Raw genomic sequence first — 26666 nt, 5'->3', positions numbered from 1 at the left:
TTTAAAAGCGAAATTGGGCGATAAGAACTGGGAAGAGAGGAGTCACGACCAGGTTTTAGGAGAACCTTAATGATAGCGCTATTAAAATATAGGGGGAGGGACCCAGACTGAATTATAGAGTTGTACAATGCCAGGAGGTGTTTATCAATTTTGTCTAATAATAACTTGTAAAATTCGCTAGAAAAACTGTCTGGTCCAGGGGCTTTTTTGGGTTTTAAGTGGTTAACTGCAAAACGTACCTCTTCTAACGTAATAGGTTCGGTGAGAGAGTCTGAAAAGGTAGAAGGTATTTGAGGGAGAGGGGGGAAAGACCAAGATGGAAGAAACTCATTGTGAGAAGGTGTGCATTCAGAATAAAGAGATTCGTAGAATGACTTAATGATTTTGGCTATACATTGAGGATCGGTAGTTAGGGAGCCATCAGGGAGTTTCAAGGGATGTACCATCATGGGCGGGGAGGTCCCTTTCAAGATATTAGTAAGGAGTTTGCCTATTTTATTTCCATACTTATGAAAACGAAAGTCAACTTGAAATTTGTATTTATCCCCCATTGCAGAGAGGAACTCATTAAATTGAAGTTTTATTGTAGAGTATACAGTTTTCGTGAGAGGAGAGGGTTGAGTTTTAAAAGTTTGATAGGCTTCAGAAAGGGAGTGTTGCATCTCTAAGTAAGATTGGGCATACTTTTTTTTTGAGCTGTAGTGTATGAGATAATGTCACCTTAGAGTACTGATTTTGCTGTTTGCCAAAATAAGGGAGGCTCTGTTTCGGAGTGTAGTTGATTTGTAAAATAAAAGGAATCCCAAACCCCCTGTAAGTGATCGCAAAACTTCGTTGAATTAGATAAATGGGATGGGAATCTACATTGAGGAGTCGATGTATGTTTAGGTTGAAATACAAAGGTAAACCAAATTAAAGCGTGGTCAGAAATAAAAATAGGTTCGATGTTTGATTCTGTTACTGTTGGGAAAAGGTGTTGTGAAATAAGCATATAGTCTATTCTAGAGAATGTATCATAAGCTGCGGAGTGGCAAGAAAACTCTCTTTCAATAGGATGTAGTGCACGCCATATATCAATTACCTGAAGATTTTCAGAGAAAAGAGGTATCCCGAGTTTAGGAAGGTGTAGGGATGTCTTAAATGTATTGGAGCGGTCTAAATAAGCAGAGGAAATTAAGTTGAAATCTCCACATATCAGAAGGTTATCATTGGTGTAGGGAGTTAATTTAACTAGGAGCGTCTGGAAGAAGGCTTTGCTGTATACATTTGGGGCATATACATTGCAAAAGATGAATGCATGGGAATTAATGGATAATTTAACAATTAGAAAATGACCGTTAGGGTCTATATCAGAAGAAAGAACTTGTATGTTCAGGTTACGCTTTGCTATCAGCACAACTCCTCTAGATTTGGAGTTGTATGGGGCTGCCGCTATAAGTGACCAATGTGACATCTGCAATTTCAAAGACTCTTGTTGTGTCAAGTGAGTTTCCTGTAGAAAAGCAATATTAATATTTTTTTTGGATAAGTACAAGAGTATTTTTCGGCGTTTAGCCGGGGAATTAATGCCACCCACATTTAGCGTACCAATTTTAAGATCATCCATTCAGAAACCAAAAAAGGGTATAAATTAAAAACGGTGTGTCGTGAATAGCTTCGTTAAAGATCAGAATCATGGAATTGGAAACGGGGACAGGAGGGGGAGGGGCATAGGAATAGAACATGGAAACATACTGAAATGAGATAAGTGTTTGACATGCAAACAAACTTCCGAGCAGGAAGTAAAGTAACAGAACTAAGATTAGACTCTGCATATAATCTAATCCGGTGCAATACTCCAGACAACTCCCCGACAGAGGTATCTGGGTAAATAAATCTAACAATAGAATAGAGATGTGCCCTTACATAATAAAAGAAAACTCGTAGAGCAATCTGCGATATACAACATTAAGAGGAGCATATCTCTAAGTTAAAGTAAGTGTTAGAAGGATGAATGAGTGTCAGCCCAGTGATAAAGCCCATATACTTAACATTACACTCTAGGCATCACTTCTAACAAGATAGAACTTAAGGGAATTCAACACATATATTCCATTTAAACAGGGAGAAACAGAGGACGAGAGATATTTTTACTCCTATTATCAAGTAGAGCAAAACAGATATAGAAAACTATAACTTTCAGCATATGACTAAGAAAATAGGTGTCCACAGTAGCGATGACATCTGAGATGTCGGTATGTTCTTATGTGGATTCTTCACTAAGGTACGCAGACGCATCTTCCGGCCTGATAAAATCTAGGTTTTTGTCTCTATCATAAATCCGAAGTTTAGCCGGATAAAGCATGGAAAATCTGCGTTTAATGGATACTAATTTTGTGCAGACGGGGTTGAAGGCTTTACGAGCTCTCATCAGCTCGGCAGAAAAATCTTGGAATATAAGCAGTCTGTTGTTTTCCCATTGAAGGGAGCGGAGTTTTCTAGATGCTGTCCAGAAAGCGACTTTGTGAAGATAATTAAGGCATCTAAACAAGGTGACCCGTGGACGGCCATCAGGTGATCGAGGAGGTGGGCCCACACGATGTACACGTTCAATTACTAAATCTTTACAAGATTCCGTGATACCAAGCAGGGTGGGTAAAGTGGATCGAGCAAATTGAACAAGGTCATCACCTTTAACCGTTTCCGGTATGCCAACCAGCCTTATATTATTTCTTATGGACCTATTTTCTGCGTCATCTAGCTTCATCCAAAGCTGAAAATTTTCCTTTTCAAGGCGTTTAATGCTGCCTTGCACATCTGCCATATCATGACAAAGACCTCCGATCCTATTCTCATTAACGGAGACTTTATGTGAGAGATGTTGTAATTGAAGTGAAATATCTGACACCGCTTTGGATAATAATGGTGACATGGCTTGAGTTATGGCTTCCGTTAAATCCGCGTATGTTATTGGCGAATCAGGAGAGAGACCAGTGGCCGCTGTGTAAGAAAGGGATTGTCAAGCTATCAGCTTTTTGGGAGCTGGAGACGAAGGAGGAGTGGTGATGCCTGGTGCCATAGTTGTATTGGCCCTCCTTTTTTCCTGCCTAACAGGGAGGGAAGATGCAGGAGTCTTAGCTGAAGCGTTGGAGGACAGGAATCGGTCCATTAGTAGTTATAGCAAATGAGGAGAAGGGGATATGAGTGATTCCAAGCTGCCTCTGTGATTAAAGCAGGAAGTGTTATATATATAATGGATGTTGCTTAGAGATATGTAGAGAGAGGCCTCTAACAATTATCTAGTGCGGAGGGCAGCTCTGCTGAGTGTAAAGTATATCAGAAACACAGTACCTTATATAAGTGTCTCCACAGTGGAAGATAATCAGCTGCCAGATAGTTAATCATATAATCCTTTTCCTTTTGTAGCCCTGCAGCCCTGACAGGACACACCAAGGCACTGATAGCGTGAGCAGCTGCTTATGACCGTCTCTCTCTCACCCGTCATCAGAATCAAGAACGCTGCTGGTGAGAGATAGTAGCGGGCGGGCTTGTTCGGCTGTGAGGGTACGGCTCCTGAGGTGTAAGGATGCGCTGTCTCCTGCTACAATCTCCGGGCAGGCAGACAGCGTGACGTGCTGGCGGGTACGGGCCTCTAGTAGGGTGCCGGGCAACGGATCGATACAGCCGTCTTTCTCTGTCGGAGCCGCAATCACCGCGACTGCTAGGGGCTGGACTGACTAGCTGTGCAGAGGAGATAGGAAATCAGTCGTGACAGCGAAGAATCTGCCGGGGGTTGACGGAGCTCTGCTGTGATGCGACCTCACAGCATTAGACCGGAACCGGAAATCAACACAGGCATGGTTAAAAAAGAAAATATTCTACAGTCAAACCACACTGGAAAGGCCCAATCTCGACCAAACTTGGAAGCAAAGCAGTGTTGGGCCTGATCAGTACCAGCAAGGCAGACCACCTGGGAAGATCAGGTGCTGTAAACTAAACTTGTAATACCGAATATGCTGTCTGTGCATACTAGATAACACAAATAATTAATATATCAATACACATAGAAGCACCATTATGACAAAGCTATACAATAGTGCACATATTCACTTTAATACATAAAAGCACCATTACAACAAATGCTATACAATAGTGCACGTATTCACTTTAATATTTAATATCACTGATATATTAAAAATGTTAATTGTCATGGCACTATCACAATCCTCTTTAAATCTCTATTTTCTTTTATCTTTATATATTTGTATAAATTTTTATATATTTTTATATATATTTCTTTACATATATATATATATATATTTATATTTATATTTTTATATAGATTCCATACCTTCCCCACCTGTGGCTCAGGTGTATCTGGAAAAGGACGAGAGGCGGCACTCCAAGGACTTGAAAAATAATGTTTATGTGCAAAACATGGCAGAGCAAAAAGGTGCAAACAGTGGTAAAAACATGGAGGTCTTACGACGTTTCAAGGCAGCAAGCCTTTTCCTCAGGTAAGTTAACCCATGTAGAATGTGATGTGCAAAACAGCGAGAACCAAAAGGCAAAAGGTTCTCGCTGTTTTGCACATCACATTCTACATGGGTTAACTTACCTGAGGAAAAGGCTTGCTGCCTTGAAACGTCGTAAGACCTCCATGTTTTTACCACTGTTTGCACCTTTTTGCTCTGCCATGTTTTGCACATAAACATTATTTTTCAAGTCCTTGGAGTGCCGCCTCTCGTCCTTTTCCAGATACACCTGAGCCACAGGTGGGGAAGGTATGGAATCTGCATTATTCTAAGGAGGGCACCCAGGCATTCTCATTGTTATACAGAGTGCCGGATGTATACATTGGTCTATATTTTTATATAGATATTTTTCCATGCATGTTTATTTATATACTTATTTTTACATATCTCTACATTCAATTACCAGTATTTACATTTTTCTAAATAGACCTAATACTATATTGGTTTCATATATACATGGTTTTTGACAAAATGTTACTAATATTAATCATAGCGATTGCAATATTAGCACTACTGTATATGAGAATTTACAATGTGTTTTCCTTTTCCCACTAACCACCATGGAAATGGCCTCTGGACATGTGAAAAGGTCCTATATCATGAGTGCCACAAGCTACTAGAAAATGGCCGCCACCATAAACCATATAGAGAAACCTAATGAAAGATGGCCACCACATCAGGAGACATATACACAGCAGAAGCTAAGGCTCTACTTTGACTGAGACCATAAGAGAAGGCATGCACATGCACGGCAACGATTCGGAAGTGGGGCAGAAGTGACGTGCTCCGGACTTTCAATGCACCCGGACACCAGAAGTGTGGCGAAAGTGCCACCAATACACAGAAACTGAACTTTTAAAGATGTTCTGTACATTATTTTAAGTTCCAAAACTATCATTTTTCATGTGGTTTGCTATAGCATCTGCCCACAGGGAGGAAGTTATATTTATATTTGAAGTTTATTACATAGTAAAATAGACCTTTATTAAACAGGATATGATGTCATAATTGAGTTAAGAGCAGTGCAGGTATAAATATGAGCCCAGTCCCACTCTGCCTTTACTACTTGATGAAGTCTGTATGATGTGGCAGCATTTGACCTCTGACTCAGATAAGCACTTTAACTTTTTGCACTTTATGTCATTTTTTTATATATGTGAAATTACCTTGTATCCCATTTTTAGAAAAAGATTGTGAATTCTTAATAAATGTTTTAATTGTTTTAAGTATATTTTATTTATTTATAGACACCAGCGGTCGCTACCCCCATCCTTTTCCTTCCTAAATTCAATTAATTTAGGGATTTACCATCCCAGTATTACTTGGGGGATCAGCAGACACCCTATATATCTGGAGTGTCAAAGCAGAACAGCCATATATGTTGGGTTGCAGAGTCTTTATCTTAATTTTCATTTGTGGGACAGTTTTTTCCGTTTTTTTGTGATTTTTATTGGTAACAATAATTACTGTAGCCTGGGAAATAATTTAGCATTATAATTACGTTAAGAAATTCAGATTGAACAACAAATAGAATTGATTGGTGTCAAAAAAATATATAATGAGAAAAAACCTAATAGTGAACCCCTCCCACCTTGCGACTTAGATGATTTGTTCTGGGGAATAGAGAGACTCCTCACTAAAGAAGTAAAAACGTGGTGGGATATAAAGGGCCTAGAACACTATATATCAGTTGATAAAATACCAAGAGGTCTGAGAATTTCCAAACAACCCACATTTGTCAATCTTGATACAATCTTTTTAGAAAAATGGGATAAAGTGTTGCACAACTGTTCTATTGATCTGATGAAACTCCTAGTTGAGGAGAAGAAAAAATGTCTATCAGAATTTGAGAACAGTATCAAAAACAAAGAGGCAGAACTGGAACCATTTAAAGGCAAAGAAGATTACAACATCAATGAGAAAGTCCTCATCAAAAAACTAGAACGCATTGAAGAAGAGGTCACTAAAGGCAAAGAGAAAAATTTTCTCAGGGACAAATACGATTATGAACAAGGACGAATCAAGAATTGGAGTAGATTTGGAGCAACAGGACAACCAAACGACAGAACAGTTAAATCATATTGGAAAACAGTACCCATAAAAGGAAAACCAAGACAGAATTCAGATGTGACAACTCCATCCTCAAACACAGGGACATCAAACAGATTCACAGCCCTACAGAGATTGGGATCAAATACCGACCAAGTTTTTTTACCCCAATGATTAGGAACAAGGCCAAAAGAAATAATGAGGAATACACTTAAAGAAGATTACAGACCAGCATCACCACTAAAAAGATGCTACACAGAAGAAGAGTAAATTGGGGTAGCAGGAGGGAGAGAGATCAAGAAAAGAACACTAACAACGGATCTAAGAGAAAAAGGGATATTCATTCTATCAAAACATATATTGACGAAACCAGAGGTATCCTTACTCAACAAGGGCCTCACTTTTGCTACCATGGCATGTGTTAACAAATTTGAAACATTCATTGACTTAAATACATTTTTAAGGAAATTAACTCTCAAAAGACATTTTCTTAAAAAGGAAGATGCCATCATCAGCAATTACGAGAATCAGTCGAAATCAGGTCTGAAACTGGTATCGAAATACTACCCGTTAGATTCCAAAGGGAGCAATCTTAAAGTCTGTTATGAACTGACTGGACCTTTGTGAAACCTAACAGGAGAAAATAAAGGAGAAGAACATCACAAACCAAGAAAGTGAAGCACTTAAAAACCTACAAAAGAACAACGGCATATTCATAAAACAAGCTGACAAAGGGGAGAGGGCCTGGTCATAATGGATCGCGACAAATACACCAAAGAAGCCTTAAGATTATTGGGGAATGAAACCTCATACGAAAAATTAATAGGCGATCTGAAATATGCATTTGTTGAAGAATTCCGAATACTATTATTACACGGTTTATGTACAGACACTATCACTAAAAGTGAATTTCAATATTTAATGAGATTAGACCCCACTACCCCTATATTTCACTTTCTGCCAAAAATTCACAAAAATCAGTCCAACCCACCAGGAAGACCAATAGTGGCAGGTATTGACTGACTTACCTCGAATCTATCTGAATATGCCGATGTTTTTCTAAAAACCTATGTGAAATAATTACCATCTTATTTAAAAGATACCATCTCTGTATTAAACGTATTGAAAGACCTTGAATGGAAAGACACGTACATGTGGGTGACTAAAGCCAAAACTTTGGAAATATCAAAATTGCTGGAATATAAACATAGAGAAAATAAAAAGATTGTACGGCGTTCATTACAACATACAACCGGCAAGAGGTGTCCATTGGCAATTCACTCAATGACCATTGGGGAATTTTACTAATGGACCCGATTCTCAAAGAACTTTTACCTCCACGCCCTGAAATTATTTTCAGAAAATCACGGAATCTAAAGGACATTTTGGCCCCAAGTATGTTAACTAATGCACAAGAGGAGAGTCGTTTACTACATAAATGCACATATGCAAGTTCCTACATCTGGTTAGGAAGACCTTCACGGACTCAGAAAAAAAGGAGTATAAAATTAAAGACTTTATCAATTGTAACACCCAATCTGTCATATATTTGTTGGAATGAGACTGTGGAAAGCAATATGTCGGAAAAATGAAAAGACCATTGAAAATGAGGATACAAGAACATATCCGAAATATACAGAACAAAGCGGAATCTCATGCTGTCTCAAAACATTTTAACATAACACACAGGTCTAATCCGGAATCACTAACTTTTAAAGCCATCAAATTGGTCAAACTGGGAGAAAGAGGAGGCGACTTAGCCAATAAACTTTCATGAAGAGAGATGTTCTGGATATTCCAGTTACGGACTCTACACCCGATGGGGTTTAATGAGAACTACGAAATTTTTATGAAAGAACATGACACTGAAGAGCGAACAGTATTCCCCATTTTCCACCCCACATATCCTACCCCACTTTCCCTACCACCGCCACACACTCATGTTCCCATCCTGCACTATATCACTGTATTGGTAGTCGTTGACACTGTTATGGTCAATTAACCACCACTTAGTTCACTGTAGCGGGCAACACAGGCATGGTTAAAAAAGAAATTATTCTACAGTCAAACCACACTGGAAAGGCCCAATCTCGACCGAACTTGGAAGCAAAGCAGTGTTGGGCCTGCTCAATACCAGCAAGGGATACCACCTGTGAAGATCAGGTGCTGTAAACTAAACTTGTAATACCGAATATGCTGTCTGTGCATACTAGATAACACAAATAATTAATATATCAATACACATAGAAGCACCATTATGACAAAGCTATACAATAGTGCACATATTCACTTTAATACATAAAAGCACCATTACAACAAATGCTATACAATAGTGCACGTATTCACTTTAATATCTAATATCACTGATATATTAAAAATGTTAATTGTCATGGCACTATCACAATCCTCTTTAAATCTCTATTTTCTTTTATCTTTATATATTTGTATAAATTTTTATATATTTTTATATATTTTTTTTATATATATATATATTTATATTTATATTTTTATATACATATTTTTCCATGCATGTTTATTTATATACTTATTTTTACATATCTCTACATTCAATTACCAGTATTTACATTTTTCTAAATAGACCTAATACTATATTGCTTCGATATATACATGGTTTTTGACAAAATGTTACTAATATTAATCATAGCGATTGCAATATTAGCACTACTGTATATGAGAATTTACAATGTGTTTTCTTTTTCCCACTAACCACCATGGAAATGGCCTCTGGACATGTGAAAAGGTCCTATATCATGAGTGCCACAAGCTACTAGAAAATGTCCGCCACCATAAACCATATAGAGAAACCTAATGAAAGATGGCCGCCACATCAGGAGACATATACACAGCAGAAGCTAAGGCTCTACTTTGACTGAGACCATAAGAGAAGGCATGCACATGCACGGAAACGATTCGGAAGTGGGGCAGAAGTGACGTGCTCCGGACTTTCAATGCACCCTGACACCGGAAGTGTGGCGAAAGTGCCACCAATACACAGAAACTGAACTTTTAAAGATGTTCTGTACATTATTTTAAGCTCCAAAACTATCATTTTTCATGTGGTTTGCTATAGCATCTGCCCACAGGGAGGAAGTTATATTTATATTTCAAGTTTATTACATAGTAAAATAGACCTTTATTAAACAGGATATGATGTCATAATTGAGTTAAGAGCAGTGCAGGTATAAATATGAGCCCAGTCCCACTCTGCCTTTACTACTTGATGAAGTCTGTATGATGGGGCAGCATTTGACCTCTGACTCAGATAAGCACTTTAACTTTTTGCACTTTATGTCATTTTTTTATATATGTGAAATTACCTTGTATCCCATTTTTAGAAAAAGATTGTGAATTCTTAATAAATGTTTTAATTGTTTTAAGTATATTTTATTTATTTATAGACACCAGCGGTCGCTACCCCCATCCTTTTCCTTCCTAAATTCAATTAATTTAGGGATTTACCATCCCAGTATTACTTGGGAGATCAGCAGACACCCTATATATCGGGAGTGTCAAAGCAGAACAGCCATATATGTTGGGTTGCAGAGTCTTTATCTTAATTTTCATTTGTGGGACAGTTTTTTCCGTTTTTTTGTGATTTTTATTGGTAACAATAATTACTGTAGCCTGGGAAATAATTTAGCATTATAATTACGTTAAGAAATTCAGATTGAACAACAAAGAGAATTGATTGATGTCAAAAAAATATATAATGAGACAAAACCTAATAGTGAACCCCTCCCACCTTGCGACTTAGATGATTTGTTCTGGGGAATAGAGAGACTCCGCACTAAAGAAGTAAAAACGTGGTGGGATATAAAGGGCCTAGAACACTATATATCAGTTGACAAAATACCAAGAGGTCTGAGAATTTCCAAACAACCCACATTTGGCAATCTTGATACAACCTTTTTAGAAAAATGGGATAAAGTGTTGTACAACTGTTCTATTGATCTGATGAAACTCCTAGTTGAGGAGAAGAAAAAATGTCTATCAGAATTGGAGAACAGTATCAAAAACAAAGAGGCAGAACTGGAACCATTTAAAGGCAAAAAAAATTACAACATCAATGAGAAAGTCCTCATCAAAAAACTAGAACGCATTGAAGAAGAGGTCACTAAAGGCAAAGAGAAAAATTTTCTCAGGGACAAATACGATTATGAACAAGGACGAATCAAGAATTGGAGTAGATTTGGAGCAACAGGACAACCAAACGACAGAACAGTTAAATCATATTGGAAAACAGTACCCATAAAAGGAAAACCAAGACAGAATTCAGATGTGACAACTCCATCCTCAAACACAGGGACATCAACCAGATTCACAGCCCTACAGAGATTGGGATCAAATACCGACCAAGTTTTTTTACCCCAATGATTAGGAACAAGGCCAAAAGAAATAATGAGGAATACACTTAAAGAAGATTACAGACCAGCATCGCCACTAAAAAGATGCTACACAGAAGAAGAGTAAATTGGGGCAGCAGGAGGGAGAGAGATCAAGAAAAGAACACTAACAACGAATCTAAGAGAAAAAGGGATATTCATTCTATCAAAACATATATTGACGAAACCAGAGGTATCCTTACTCAACAAGGGCCTCACTTTTGCTACCATGGGAGGTGTTAACAAATTTGAAACATTCATTGACTTAAATAAATTTGTAAGGAAATTAACTCTCAAAAGACATTTTCTTAGGTAGGAAGATGCCATCATCAGCAATTATGAGAATCAGTCGAAATCAGGTCTGAAACTGGTATCGAAATACTATCCGTTAGATTCCAAAGCGAGCAATCTTAAAGTCTGTTATGAACTGACTGGACCTTTGTGAAACCTAACAGGAGAAAATAAAGGAGAAGAACATCACAAACCAAGAAAGTGAAGCACTTAAAAACCTACAAAAGAACAACGGCATATTCATAAAACAAGCTGACAAAGGGGGGAGGGCCTGGTCATAATGGATCGCGACAAATACACCAAAGAAGCCTTAAGATTATTGGGGAATGAAACCTCATACGAAACATTAATAGGCGATCTGAAATATGCATTTGTTGAAGAATTACGAATACTATTATTACATTGTTTATGAACAGACACTATCACTAAAAGTGAATTTCAATATTTAATGAGATTAGACTCCACTACCCCTATATTTCACTTTCTGCCAAAAATTCACAAAAATCAGTCCAACCCACCAGGAAGACCAATAGTGGCAAGTATTGACTAACTTACCTCGAATCTATCTGAATATGCCGATGTTTTTCTAAAAACCTATGTGAAATAATTACCATCTTATTTAAAAGATACCATCTCTGTATTAAACGTATTGAAAGACCTTGAATGGAAAGACACGTACATGTGGGTGACTAAAGCCAAAACTATGGAAATATCAAAACTGCTGGAATATAAACATAGAGAAAATAAAAATATTGTACGGCGTTCATTACAACATACAACCGGCAAGAGGCGTCCATTGGCAATTCACTCAATGACCATAGGGGAATTTTACTAATGGACCCGATTCTCAAAGAACTTTTACCTCCACGCCATGAAATTATTTTCAGAAAATCACGGAATCTAAAGGACATTTTGGCCCCAAGTATGTTAACTAATGCACAAGAGGAGAGTCGTTTACTACCTAAATGCACATATGCAAGTTCCTACATCTGGTTAGGAAGACCTTCACGGACTCAGAAAAAAAGGAGTATAAAATAAAAGACTTTATCAATTGTAACACCCAATCTGTCATATATTTGTTGGAATGAGACTGTGGAAAGCAATATGTCGGAAAAATGAAAAGACCATTGAAAATGAGGATACAAGAACATATCCGAAACATACAGAACAAGGTGGAATCTCATGCTGTCTCAAAACATTTTAACATAACACACAAGTCTAATCCGGAATCACTAACTTTTAAAGCCATCAAATTGGTCAAACTGGGAGAAAGAGGAGGCGACTTAGCCAATAAACTTTCATGAAGAGAGATGTTCTGGATATTCCAGTTACGGACTCTACACCCGATGGGGTTTAATGAGAACTACGAAATTTTTATGAAAGAACATGACACTGAAGAGCGAACAGTATTCCCCATTTTCCACCCCACATATCCTACCCCACTTTCCCTACCACCGCCACACACTCATGTTCCCATCCTGCACAATATCACTGTATTGGTAGTCGTTGACACTGTTATGGTCAATTAACCACCACTTAGTTCACTGTAGCGGGCAACACAGGCATGGTTAAAAAAGAAAATATTCTACAGTCAAACCACACTGGAAAGGCCCAATCTCGACCGAAATTGGAAGCAAAGCAGTGTTGGGCCTGCTCAATACCAGCAAGGGATACCACCTGGGAAGATCAGGTGCTGTAAACTAAACTTGTAATACCGAATATGCTGTCTGTGCATACTAGATAACACAAATAATTAATATATCAATACACATAGAAGCACCATTATGACAAAGCTATACAATAGTGCACATATTCAGTTTAATACATAAAAGCACCATTACAACAAATGCTATACAATAGTGCATGTAATCACTTTAATATTTAATATCACTGATATATTAAAAATGTTAATTGTCATGGCACTATCACAATCCTCTTTAAATCTCCATTTTCTTTTATCTTTATATATTTGTATAAATTTTTATATATTTTTATATATTTCTTTACATATTTATATATTTATATTTATATTTTTATATAGATATTTTTCCATGCATGTTTATTTATATACTTATTTTTACATATCTCTACATTCAATTACCAGTATTTACATTTTTCTAAATAGACCTAATACTATATTGGTTCCATATATATATGGTTTTTGACAAAATGTTACTAATATTAATCATAGCGATTGCAATATTAGCACTACTGTATATGAGAATTTACAATGTGTTTTCCTTTTCCCACTAACCACCATGGAAATGGCCCCTGGACATGTGAAAAGGTCCTATATCATGAGTGCCACAAGCTACTAGAAAATGTCCGCCACCATAAACCATATAGAGAAACCTAATGAAAGATGGCCGCCACATCAGGAGACATATACACAGCAGAAGCTAAGGCTCTACTTTGACTGAGACCATAAGAGAAGGCATGCACATGCACGGCAACAATCCGGAAGTGGGGCAGAAGTGACGTGCTCCGGACTTTCAATGCACCCGGACACCGGAAGTGTGGCGAAAGTGCCACCAATACACAGAAACTGAACTTTTAAAGATGTTCTGTACATTATTTTAAGCTCCAAAACTCTTGTTTTTCATGTGGTTTGCTATAGCATCTGCCCACAGGGAGGAAGTTATATTTATATTTGAAGTTTATTACATAGTAAAATAGACCTTTATTAAACAGGATATGATGTCATAATTGAGTTAAGAGCAGTGCAGGTATAAATATGAGCCCTGTCCCACTCTGCCTTTACTACTTGATGAAGTCTGTATGATGGGGCAGCATTTGACCTCTGACTCAGATAAGCACTTTAACTTTTTGCACTTTATGTCCTTTTTTTATATATGTGAAATTATCTTGTATCCCATTTTTAGAAAAAGATTGTGAATTCTTAATAAATGTTTTAATTGTTTTAAGTATTTTTTATTTATTTATAGACACCAGCGGTCGCTACCCCCATCCTTTTCCTTCCTAAATTCAATTAATTTAGGGATTTACCATCCCAGTATTACTTGGGCGATAAGCAGACACCCTATATATCAGGAGTGTCAAAGCAGAACAGCCATATATGTTGGGTTGCAGAGTCTTTATCTTAATTTTCATTCGTGGGACAGTTTTTTCTGTTTTTTTTTGTGATTTTTATTGGTAACAATAATTACTGTAGCCTGGGAAATAATTTAACATTATAATTACGTTAAGAAATTCAGATTGAACAACAAAGAGAATTGATTGGTGTCAAAAAAATATATAATGAGAAAAAACCTAATAGTGAACCCCTCCCACCTTGCGACTTAGATGATTTGTTCTGGGGAATAGAGAGACTCCTCACTAAAGAAGTAAAAATGTGGTGGGATATAAAGGGCCTAGAACACTATATATCAGTTGACAAAATACCAAGAGGTCTGAGAATTTCCAAACAACCCACATTTGGCAATCTTGATACAACCTTTTTAGAAAAATGGGATAAAGTATTGCACAACTGTTCTATTGATCTGATGAAACTCCTAGTTGAGGAGAAGAAAAAATGTCTATCAGAATTGGAGAACAATATCAAAAACAAAGAGGCAGAACTGGAACCATTTAAAGGCAAAAAAAATTACAACATCAATGATAAAGTCCTCATCAAAAAACTAGAACGCATTGAAGAAGAGGTCACTAAAGGCAAAGAGAAAAATTTTCTCAGGGACAAATACGATTATGAACAAGGACGAATCAAGAATTGGAGTAGATTTGGAGCAACAGGACAACCAAATGACAGAACAGTTAAATCATATTGGAAAACAGTACCCATAAAAGGAAAACCAAGACAGAATTCATATGTGACAACTCCATCCTCAAACACAGGGACATCAAACAGATTCACAGCCCTACAGAGATTGGGATCAAATACAGACCAAATTTTTTTACCCCAATGATTAGGAACAAGGCCAAAAGAAATAATAAGGAATACACTGAAAGAAGATTACAGACCAGCATCGCCACTAAAAAGATGCTACACAGAAGAAGAGTAAATTGCGGCAGAAGGAGGGAGAGATATCAAGAAAAGAACACTAACAACGGATCTAAGAGAAAAAGGGATATTCATTCTATCAAAACATATATTGACGAAACCAGAGGTATCCTTACTCAACAAGGGCCTCACTTTTGCTACCATGGGAGGTGTTAACAAATTTGAAACATTCATTGACTTAAATACATTTTTAAGGAAATTAACTCTCAAAAGACATTTTCTTAGGAAGGAAGATGCCATCATCAGCAATTATGAGAATCAGTCGAAATCAGGTCTGAAACTGGTATCGAAATACTACCCGTTAGATTCCAAAGGGAGCAATCTTAAAGTCTGAACTGACTGGACCTTTGTGAAACCTAACAGGAGAAAATAAAGGAGAAGAACATCACAAACCAAGAAAGTGAAGCACTTAAAAACCTACAAAAGAACAACGGCATATTCATAAAACAAGTTGACAAAGGGGGGAGGGCCTGGTCATAATGGATCACGACAAATACACCAAAGAAGCCTTAAGATTATTGGGGAATGAAACCTCATACGAAAAATTAATAGGCGATCTGAAAGATGCATTTGTTGAAGAATTACGAATACTATTATTACACGGTTTATGTACAGACACTATCACTAAAAGTGAATTTCAATATTTAATGAGATTAGACTCCACTACCCCTATATTTCACTTTCTGCCAAAAATTCACAAAAATCAGTCCAACCCACCAGGAAGACCAATAGTGGCAAGTATTGACTGACTTACCTCGAATCTATCTGAATATGCCGATGTTTTTCTAAAAACATATGTGAAATAATTACCATCTTATTTAAAAGATACCATCTCTGTATTAAACGTATTGAAAGACCTTGAATGGAAAGACACGTACATGTGGGTGACTAAAGCCAAAACTATGGAAATATCAATACTGCTGGAATATAAACATAGAGAAAATAAAAATATTGTACGGCGTTCATTACAACATACAACCGGCAAGAGGCGTCCATTGGCAATTCACTCAATGACCATTGGGGAATTTTAATAATGGACCCGAATCTCATAGAACTTTTACCTCCACGCCATGAAATTATTTTCAGAAAATCACAGAATCTAAAGGACATTTTGGCCCCAAGAATGTTAACTAATGCACAAGAGGAGAGTTGTTTACTACCTAAATGCCCATATGCAAGTTCCTACATCTGGTTAGGAAGACCTTCACGGACTCAGAAAAAAAGGAGTATAAAATTAAAGACTTTATCAATTGTAACACCCAATCTGTCATATATTTGTTGGAATGAGACTGTGGAAAGCAATATGTCGGAAAAATGAAAAGACCATTGAAAATGAGGATACAAGAACATATCCGAAACATACAGAACAAGGTGGAATCTCATGCTGTCTCAAAACATTTTAACATAACACACAAGTCTAATCCGGAATCACTAACTTTTAAAGCCATCAAATTGGTCAAACTGGGAGAAAGAGGAGGCGACTTAGCCAATAAACTTTCATGAAGAGAGATGTTCTGGATATTCCAGTTACGGACTCTACACCCGATGGGGTTTAATGAGAACTACGAAATTTTTATGAAAGAACATGACACTGAAGAGCGAACAGTATTCCCCATTTTCCACCCCACATATCCTACCCCACTTTCCCTACCACCGCCACACACTCATGTTCCCATCCTGCACTATATCACTGTATTGGTAGTCGTTGACACTGTTATGGTCAATTAACCACCACTTAGTTCACTGTAGCGGGCAACACAGGCATGGTTAAAAAAGAAAATATTCTACAGTCAAACCACACTGGAAAGGCCCAATCTCGACCGAACTTGGAAGCAAAGCAGTGTTGGGCCTGCTCAATACCAGCAAGGGATACCACCTGGGAAGATCAGGTGCTGTAAACTAAACTTGTAATACCGAATATGCTGTCTGTGCATACTAGATAACACAAATAATTAATATATCAATACACATAGAAGCACCATTATGACAAAGCTATACAATAGTGCACATATTCAGTTTAATACATAAAAGCACCATTACAACAAATGCTATACAATAGTGCATGTATTCACTTTAATATTTAATATCACTGATATATTAAAAATGTTAATTGTCATGGCACTATCACAATCCTCTTTAAATCTCCATTTTCTTTTATCTTTATATATTTGTATAAATTTTTATATATTTTTATATATTTCTTTACATATTTATATATTTATATTTATATTTTTATATAGATATTTTTCCATGCATGTTTATTTATATACTTATTTTTAAATATCTCTACATTCAATTACCAGTATTTACATTTTTCTAAATAGACCTAATACTATATTGGTTCCATATATACATGGTTTTTGACAAAATGTTACTAATATTAATCATAGCGATTGCAATATTAGCACTACTGTATATGAGAATTTACGTGTTTTCCTTTTCCCACTAACCACCATGGAAATGGCCCCTGGACATGTGAAAAGGTCCTATATCATGAGTGCCACAAGCTACTAGAAAATGGCCGCCACCATAAACCATATAGAGAAACCTAATGAAAGATGGCTGCCACATCAGGAGACATATACACAGCAGAAGCTAAGGCTCTACTTTGACTGAGACCATAAGAGAAGGCATGCACATGCACGGCAACGATCCGGAAGTGGGGCAGAAGTGACGTGCTCCGGACTTTCAATGCACCCAGACACCGGAAGTGTGGCGAAAGTGATACCAATACACAGAAACTGAACTTTTAAAGATGTTCTGTACATTATTTTAAGCTCCAAAACTCTTGTTTTTCATGTGGTTTGCTATAGCATCTGCCCACAGGGAGGAAGTTATATTTATATTTGAAGTTTATTACATAGTAAAATAGACCTTTATTAAACAGGATATGATGTCATAATTGAGTTAAGAGCAGTGCAGGTATAAATATGAGCCCAGTCCCACTCTGCCTTTACTACTTGATGAAGTCTGTATGATGGGGCAGCATTTGACCTCTGACTCAGATAAGCACTTTAACTTTTTGCACTTTATGTCCTTTTTTTATATATGTGAAATTACCTTGTATCCCATTTTTAGAAAAAGATTGTGAATTCTTAATAAATGTTTTAATTGTTTTAAGTATTTTTTATTTATTTATAGACACCAGCGGTCGCTACCCCCATCCTTTTCCTTCCTAAATTCAATTAATTTAGGGATTTACCATCCCAGTATTACTTGGGGGATAAGCAGACACCCTATATATCAGGAGTGTCAAAGCAGAACAGCCATATATGTTGGGTTGCAGAGTCTTTATCTTAATTTTCATTGTGGGACAGTTTTTTCTGTTTTTTTTTTGTGATTTTTATTGGTAACAATAATTACTGTAGCCTGGGAAATAATTTAGCATTATAATTACGTTAAGAAATTCAGATTGAACAACAAAGAGAATTGATTGGTGTCAAAAAAATATATAATGAGAAAAAACCTAATAGTGAACCCCTCCCACCTTGCGACTTAGATGATTTGTTCTGGGGAATAGAGAGACTCCTCACTAAAAAAGTAAAAACGTGGTGGGATATAAAGGGCCTAGAACACTATATATCAGTTGATAAAATACCAAGAGGTCTGAGAATTTCCAAACAACCCACATTTGGCAATCTTGATACAACCTTTTTAGAAAAATGGGATAAAGTGTTGCACAACTGTTCTATTGATCTGATGAAAATCCTAGTTGAGGAGAAGAAAAAATGTCTATCAGAATTGGAGAACAGTATCAAAAACAAAGAGGCAGAACTGGAACCATTTAAAGGCAAAAAAAATTACAACATCAATGAGAAAGTCCTCATCAAAAAACTAGAACGCATTGAAGAAGAGGTCACTAAAAGCAAAGAGAAAATTTTTCTCAGGGACAAATACGATTATGAACAAGGACAAATCAAGAATTGGAGTAGATTTGGAGCAACAGGACAACCAAACGACAGAACAGTTAAATCATATTGGAAAACAGTACCCATAAAAGGAAAACCAAGACAGAATTCAGATTTGACAACTCCATCCTCAAACACAGGGACATCAAACAGATTCACAGCCCTACAGAGATTGGGATCAAATACCGACCAAGTTTTTTTACCCCAATGATTAGGAACAAGGCCAAAAGAAATAATAAGGAATACACTGAAAGAAGATTACAGACCAGCATCGCCACTAAAAAGATGCTACACAGAAGAAGAGTAAATTGGGGCAGAAGGAGGGAGAGAGATCAAGAAAAGAACACTAACAACGGATCTAAGAGAAAAAGGGATATTCATTCTATCAAAACATATATTGACGAAACCAGAGGTATCCTTACTCAACAAGGGCCTCACTTTTGCTACCATGGGAGGTGTTAACAAATTTGAAACATTCATTGACTTAAATACATTTTTAAGGAAATTAACTCTCAAAAGACATTTTCTTAGGAAGGAAGATGCCATCATCAGCAATTATAAGAATCAGTCGAAATCAGGTCGAAATCAGGTCGAAATACTACCCGTTAGATTCCAAAGGGAGCAATCTTAAAGTCTGTTATGAACTGACTGGACCTTTGTGAAACCTAACAGGAGAAAATAAAGGAGAAGAACATCACAAACCAAGAAAGTGAAGCACTTAAAAACCTACAAAAGAACAACGGCATATTCATAAAACAAGCTGACAAAGCCTGGTCATAATGGATCGCGACAAATACACCAAAGAAGCCTTAAGATTATTGGGGAATGAAACCTCATACGAAAAATTAATAGGCGATCTGAAATATGCATTTGTTGAAGAATTACGAATACTATTATTACACGGTTTATGTACAGACACTATCACTAAAAGTGAATTTCAATATTTAATGAGATTAGACTCCACTACCCCTATATTTCACTTTCTGCCAAAAATTCACAAAAATCAGTCCAACCCACCAGGAAGACCAATAGTGGCAAGTATTGACTAACTTACCTCGAATCTATCTGAATATGCTGATGTTTTTCTAAAAACCTATGTGAAATAATTACCATCTTATTTAAAAGATACCATCTCTGTATTAAACGTATTGAAAGACCTTGAATGGAAAGACACGTACATGTGGGTGACTAAAGCCAAAACTTTGGAAATATCAAAACTGCTGGAATATAAACATAGAGAAAATAAAAATATTGTACGGCGTTCATTACAACATACAACCGGCAAGAGGCGTCCATTGGCAATTCACTCAATGACCATTGGGGAATTTTACTAATGGACCCGATTCTCAAAGAACTTTTACCTCCACGCCCTGAAATTATTTTCAGAAAATCACGGAATTTAAAGGACATTTTGGCCCCAAGTATGTTAACTAATGCACAAGAGGAGAGTGGTTTACTACCTAAATGCACATATGCAAGTTCCTACATCTGGTTAGGAAGACCTTCACGAACTCAGAAAAAAAGGAGTATAAAATTAAAGACTTTATCAATTGTAACACCCAATCTGTCATATATTTGTTGGAATGAGACTGTGGAAAGCAATATGTCGGAAAAATTAAAAGACCATTGAAAATGAGGATACAAGAACATATCCGAAACATACAGAACAAGGTGGAATCTCATGCTGTCTCAAAACATTTTAACATAACACACAAGTCTAATCCGGAATCACTAACTTTTAAAGCCATCAAATTGGTCAAACTGGGAGAAAGAGGAGGCGACTTAGCCAATAAACTTTCATGAAGAGAGATGTTCTGGATATTCCAGTTACGGACTCTACACCCGATGGGGTTTAATGAGAACTACGAAATTTTTATGAAAGAACATGACACTGAAGAGCGAACAGTATTCCCCATTTTCCACCCCACATATCCTACCCCACTTTCCCTACCACCGCCACACACTCATGTTCCCATCCTGCACAATATCACTGTATTGGTAGTCGTTGACACTGTTATGGTCAATTAACCACCACTTAGTTCACTGTAGCGGGCAACACAGGCATGGTTAAAAAAGAAAATATTCTACAGTCAAACCACACTGGAAAGGCCCAATCTCGACCGAACTTGGAAGCAAAGCAGTGTTGGGCCTGCTCAATACCAGCAAGGGATACCACCTGTGAAGATCAGGTGCTGTAAACTAAACTTGTAATACCGAATATGCTGTCTGTGCATACTAGATAACACAAATAATTAATATATCAATACACATAGAAGCACCATTATGACAAAGCTATACAATAGTGCACATATTCAGTTTAATACATAAAAGCACCATTACAACAAATACTATACAATAGTGCATGTATTCACTTTAATATTTAATATCACTGATATATTAAAAATGTTAATTGTCATGGCACTATCACAATCCTCTTTAAATCTCCATTTTCTTTTATCTTTATATATTTGTATAAATTTTTATATATTTTTATATATTTCTTTACATATTTATATATTTATATTTATATTTTTATATAGATATTTTTCCATGCATGTTTATTTATATACTTATTTTTACATATCTCTACATTCAATTACCAGTATTTACATTTTTCTAAATAGACCTAATACTATATTGGTTCCATATATACATGGTTTTTGACAAAATGTTACTAATATTAATCATAGCGATTGCAATATTAGCACTACTGTATATGAGAATTTACAATGTGTTTTCCTTTTCCCACTAACCACCATGGAAATGGCCCCTGGACATGTGAAAAGGTCCTATATCATGAGTGCCACAAGCTACTAGAAAATGGCCGCCACCATAAACCATATAGAGAAACCTAATGAAAGATGGCCGCCACATCAGGAGACATATACACAGCAGAAGCTAAGGCTCTACTTTGACTGAGACCATAAGAGAAGGCATGCACATGCACGGCAACAATCCGGAAGTGGGGCAGAAGTGACGTGCTCCGGACTTTCAATGCACCCGGACACCGGAAGTGTGGCGAAAGTGCCACCAATACACAGAAACTGAACTTTTAAAGATGTTCTGTACATTATTTTAAGCTCCAAAACTCTTGTTTTTCATGTGGTTTGCTATAGCATCTGCCCACAGGGAGGAAGTTATATTTATATTTGAAGTTTATTACATAGTAAAATAGACCTTTATTAAACAGGATATGATGTCATAATTGAGTTAAGAGCAGTGCAGGTATAAATATGAGCCCAGTCCCACTCTGCCTTTACTACTTGATGAAGTCTGTATGATGGGGCAGCATTTGACCTCTGACTCAGATAAGCACTTTAACTTTTTGCACTTTATGTCCTTTTTTTATATATGTGAAATTATCTTGTATCCCATTTTTAGAAAAAGATTGTGAATTCTTAATAAATGTTTTAATTGTTTTAAGTATTTTTTATTTATTTATAGACACCAGCGGTCGCTACCCCCATCCTTTTCCTTCCTAAATTCAATTAATTTAGGGATTTACCATCCCAGTATTACTTGGGGGATAAGCAGACACCCTATATATCAGAAGTGTCAAAGCAGAACAGCCATATATGTTGGGTTGCAGAGTCTTTATCTTAATTTTCATTTGTGGGACAGTTTTTTCTGTTTTTTTTGTGATTTTTATTGGTAACAATAATTACTGTAGCCTGGGAAATAATTTAGCATTATAATTACGTTAAGAAATTCAGATTGAACAACAAAGAGAATTGATTGGTGTCAAAAAAATATATAATGAGAAAAAACCTAATAGTGAACCCCTCCCACCTTGCGACTTAGATGATTTGTTCTGGGGAATAGAGAGACTCCTCACTAAAGTAGTAAAAATGTGGTGGGATATAAAGGGCCTAGAACACTATATATCAGTTGACAAAATACCAAGAGGTCTGAGAATTTCCAAACAACCCACATTTGGCAATCTTGATACAACCTTTTTAGAAAAATGGGATAAAGTGTTGCACAACTGTTCTATTGATCTGATGAAACTCCTAGTTGAGGAGAAGAAAAAATGTCTATCAGAATTGGAGAACAGTATCAAAAACAAAGAGGCAGAACTGGAACCATTTAAAGGCAAAAAAAATTACAACATCAATGAGAAAGTCCTCATCAAAAAACTAGAACGCATTGAAGAAGAGGTCACTAAAGGCAAAGAGAAAAATTTTCTCAGGGACAAATATGATTATGAACAAGGACGAATCAAGAATTGGAGTAGATTTGGAGCAACAGGACAACCAAACGACAGAACAGTTAAATCATATTGGAAAACAGTACCCATAAAAGGAAAACCAAGACAGAATTCAGATTTGACAACTCCATCCTCAAACACAGGGACATCAAACAGATTCACAGCCCTACAGAGATTGGGATCAAATACCAACCAAGTTTTTTTACCCCAATGATTAGGAACAAGGCCAAAAGAAATAATGAGGAATACACTGAAAGAAGATTACAGACCAGCATCGCCACTAAAAAGATGCTACACAGAAGAAGAGTAAATTGGGGCAGAAGGAGGGAGAGAGATCAAGAAAAGAACACTAACAACGGATCTAAGAGAAAAAGGGATATTCATTCTATCAAAACATATATTGACGAAACCAGCGGTATCCTTACTCAACAAGGGCCTCACTTTTGCTACCATGGGACGTGTTAACAAATTTGAAACATTCATTGACTTAAATAAATTTGTAAGGAAATTAACTCTCAAAAGACATTTTCTTAGCAATTATGAGAATCAGTCGAAATCAGGTCTGAAACTGGTATCGAAATACTACCCGTTAGATTCCAAAGGGAGCAATCTTAAAGTCTGTTATGAACTGACTGGACCTTTGTGAAACCTAACAGGAGAAAATAAAGGAGAAGAACATCACAAACCAAGAAAGTGAAGCACTTAAAAACCTACAAAAGAACAACGGCATATTCATAAAACAAGCTGACAAAGGGGGGAGGGCCTGGTCATAATGGATCGCGACAAATACACCAAAGAAGCCTTAAGATTATTGGGGAATGAAACCTCATACGAAAAATTAATAGGCGATCTGAAATATGCATTTGTTGAAGAATTAAGAATACTATTATTACACGGTTTATGTACAGACACTATCACTAAAAGTGAATTTCAATATTTAATGAGATTAGACTCCACTACCCCTATATTTCACTTTCTGCCAAAAATTCACAAAAATCAGTCCAACCCACCAGGAAGACCAATAGTGGCAAGTATTGACTAACTTACCTCGAATCTATCTGAATATGCTGATGTTTTTCTAAAAACCTATGTGAAATAATTACCATCTTATTTAAAAGATACCATCTCTTTATTAAACGTATTGAAAGACCTTGAATGGAAAGACACGTACATGTGGGTGACTAAAGCCAAAACTTTGGAAATATCAAAACTGCTGGAATATAAACATAGAGAAAATAAAAATATTGTACGGCGTTCATTACAACATACAACCGGCAAGAGGCGTCCATTGGCAATTCACTCAATGACCATTGGGGAATTTTACTAATGGACCCGATTCTCAAAGAACTTTTACCTCCACGCCCTGAAATTATTTTCAGAAAATCACGGAATTTAAAGGACATTTTGGCCCCAAGTATGTTAACTAATGCACAAGAGGAGAGTGGTTTACTACCTAAATGCACATATGCAAGTTCCTACATCTGGTTAGGAAGACCTTCACGAACTCAGAAAAAAAGGAGTATAAAATTAAAGACTTTATCAATTGTAACACCCAATCTGTCATATATTTGTTGGAATGAGACTGTGGAAAGCAATATGTCGGAAAAATTAAAAGACCATTGAAAATGAGGATACAAGAACATATCCAAAACATACAGAACAAGGTGGAATCTCATGCTGTCTCAAAACATTTTAACATAACACACAAGTCTAATCCGGAATCACTAACTTTTAAAGCCATCAAATTGGTCAAACTGGGAGAAAGAGGAGGCGACTTAGCCAATAAACTTTCATGAAGAGAGATGTTCTGGATATTCCAGTTACGGACTCTACACCCGATGGGGTTTAATGAGAACTACGAAATTTTTATGAAAGAACATGACACTGAAGAGCGAACAGTATTCCCCATTTTCCACCCCACATATCCTACCCCACTTTCCCTATCACCACCACCCACTCATGTTCACATCCTGCACTATATCACTGTATTGGTAGTCATTGACACTGTTATGGTCAATTAACCACCACTTAGTTCACTGTAGCGGGCAACACAGGCATGGTTAAAAAAGAAAATATTCTACAGTCAAACCACACTGGAAAGGCCCAATCTCGACCAAACTTGGAAGCAAAGCAGTGTTGGGCCTGATCAGTACCAGCAAGGGAGACCTCCTGGGAAGTTCAGGTGCTGTAAATTAAACTTGTAATACCGAATATGCTGTCTGTGCATACTAGATAACACAAATAATTAATATATCAATACACATAGAAGCACCATTATGACAAAGCTATACAATAGTGCACATATTCACTTTAATACATAAAAGCACCATTACAAATGCTATACAATAGTGCCCATATTCACTTTAATATTTAAAATCACTGATATATTAAAAATGTTAATTGTCATGGCAATATCACAATCCTTTTTAAATCTCCATTTTCTTTTATCTTTATATATTTTTGTAAATTTTTATATATTTTTATATATATTTCTTTATATTTTTATATATATATATATATATATATTTATATTTTTATATAGATATTTTTCCATGCATGTTTATTTATATACTTAATTTCCATTAACTACCTTGATGTTACAATAAAACGTAAGGGTAATAAGTTATCTACCTCTATTTACGTAAAAGCTACAGATAGGAATACTCTCCTATGTCATGAAAGTTTTCACCCACTGTCACTTAGGAAGGGTCTTCCCTACTCGCAATTTCTGCGGGTTAGACGGATTACCTCAGATCCGGAGGAGACGGAAGTTGCCCTAGACATCATGTTAGCTAAGTTTGGTCAAAGGGGATACCCGATGAGAGAATTACAGGCCTCACGGTCCAAAGTTCTCAGCATACCACGTATGGATCTACTCAGACAGACAGGTGTTTCACTCAAAAAGGTCAACCCTAGATTGGCCATGGTAAACAAATACACCACGGCCAGCACTAGGGTGACCCGTCGGGCCAAACAGCTCTGGCCTATCATACAGACGGATCACTCTATGACTTCTTTGGCAGACACACGCCTTATGCCCAGTTACACACGAGGCAGAAATTTGGGTGATCACATTATGAAACTTGATGTTTCTAGTCTCACTAGGGATAATGAACCCCATTTTCAACGATTAAAACAGGGCTGTTTTAGGTGCTTGGGGTGCGCGACCTGTAATACTCTTAGCACAGGGGCCACTTTTAATCATCCCCACACAAGTCGTAAAATTAAAATCAGGTATAGACTAACATGTACTGTACCACAAAACATGTAGTGTAT

At 36.7% G+C, this 26666-nt stretch overlaps 6 pseudogenes; all 6 read left to right on the top strand.

Moving 5' to 3' along the window:
- The first annotated feature begins 3855 nt into the window (after positions 1–3855).
- Positions 3856–3974, top strand: LOC134937311 (5S ribosomal RNA; annotated as a pseudogene).
- A 4645-nt stretch (positions 3975–8619) lies between these two features.
- LOC134937636 (5S ribosomal RNA) lies at positions 8620–8738 on the top strand (annotated as a pseudogene).
- Positions 8739–12840: 4102 nt separating this feature from the next.
- On the top strand, positions 12841–12959 carry LOC134937700 (5S ribosomal RNA; annotated as a pseudogene).
- Positions 12960–17057: 4098 nt separating this feature from the next.
- Positions 17058–17176, top strand: LOC134937329 (5S ribosomal RNA; annotated as a pseudogene).
- Positions 17177–21265: 4089 nt separating this feature from the next.
- LOC134937635 (5S ribosomal RNA) lies at positions 21266–21384 on the top strand (annotated as a pseudogene).
- A 4081-nt stretch (positions 21385–25465) lies between these two features.
- LOC134936925 (5S ribosomal RNA) lies at positions 25466–25584 on the top strand (annotated as a pseudogene).
- Positions 25585–26666: the final 1082 nt, after the last annotated feature.

Source organism: Pseudophryne corroboree, chromosome 6 (genome assembly GCF_028390025.1).
Source record: "Pseudophryne corroboree isolate aPseCor3 chromosome 6, aPseCor3.hap2, whole genome shotgun sequence".
NCBI lineage: Eukaryota > Metazoa > Chordata > Amphibia > Anura > Myobatrachidae > Pseudophryne > Pseudophryne corroboree.
The sequence above is the reverse complement of the archived record's forward strand: the minus strand, read 5'-3'. Positions and strand labels throughout refer to the sequence as shown.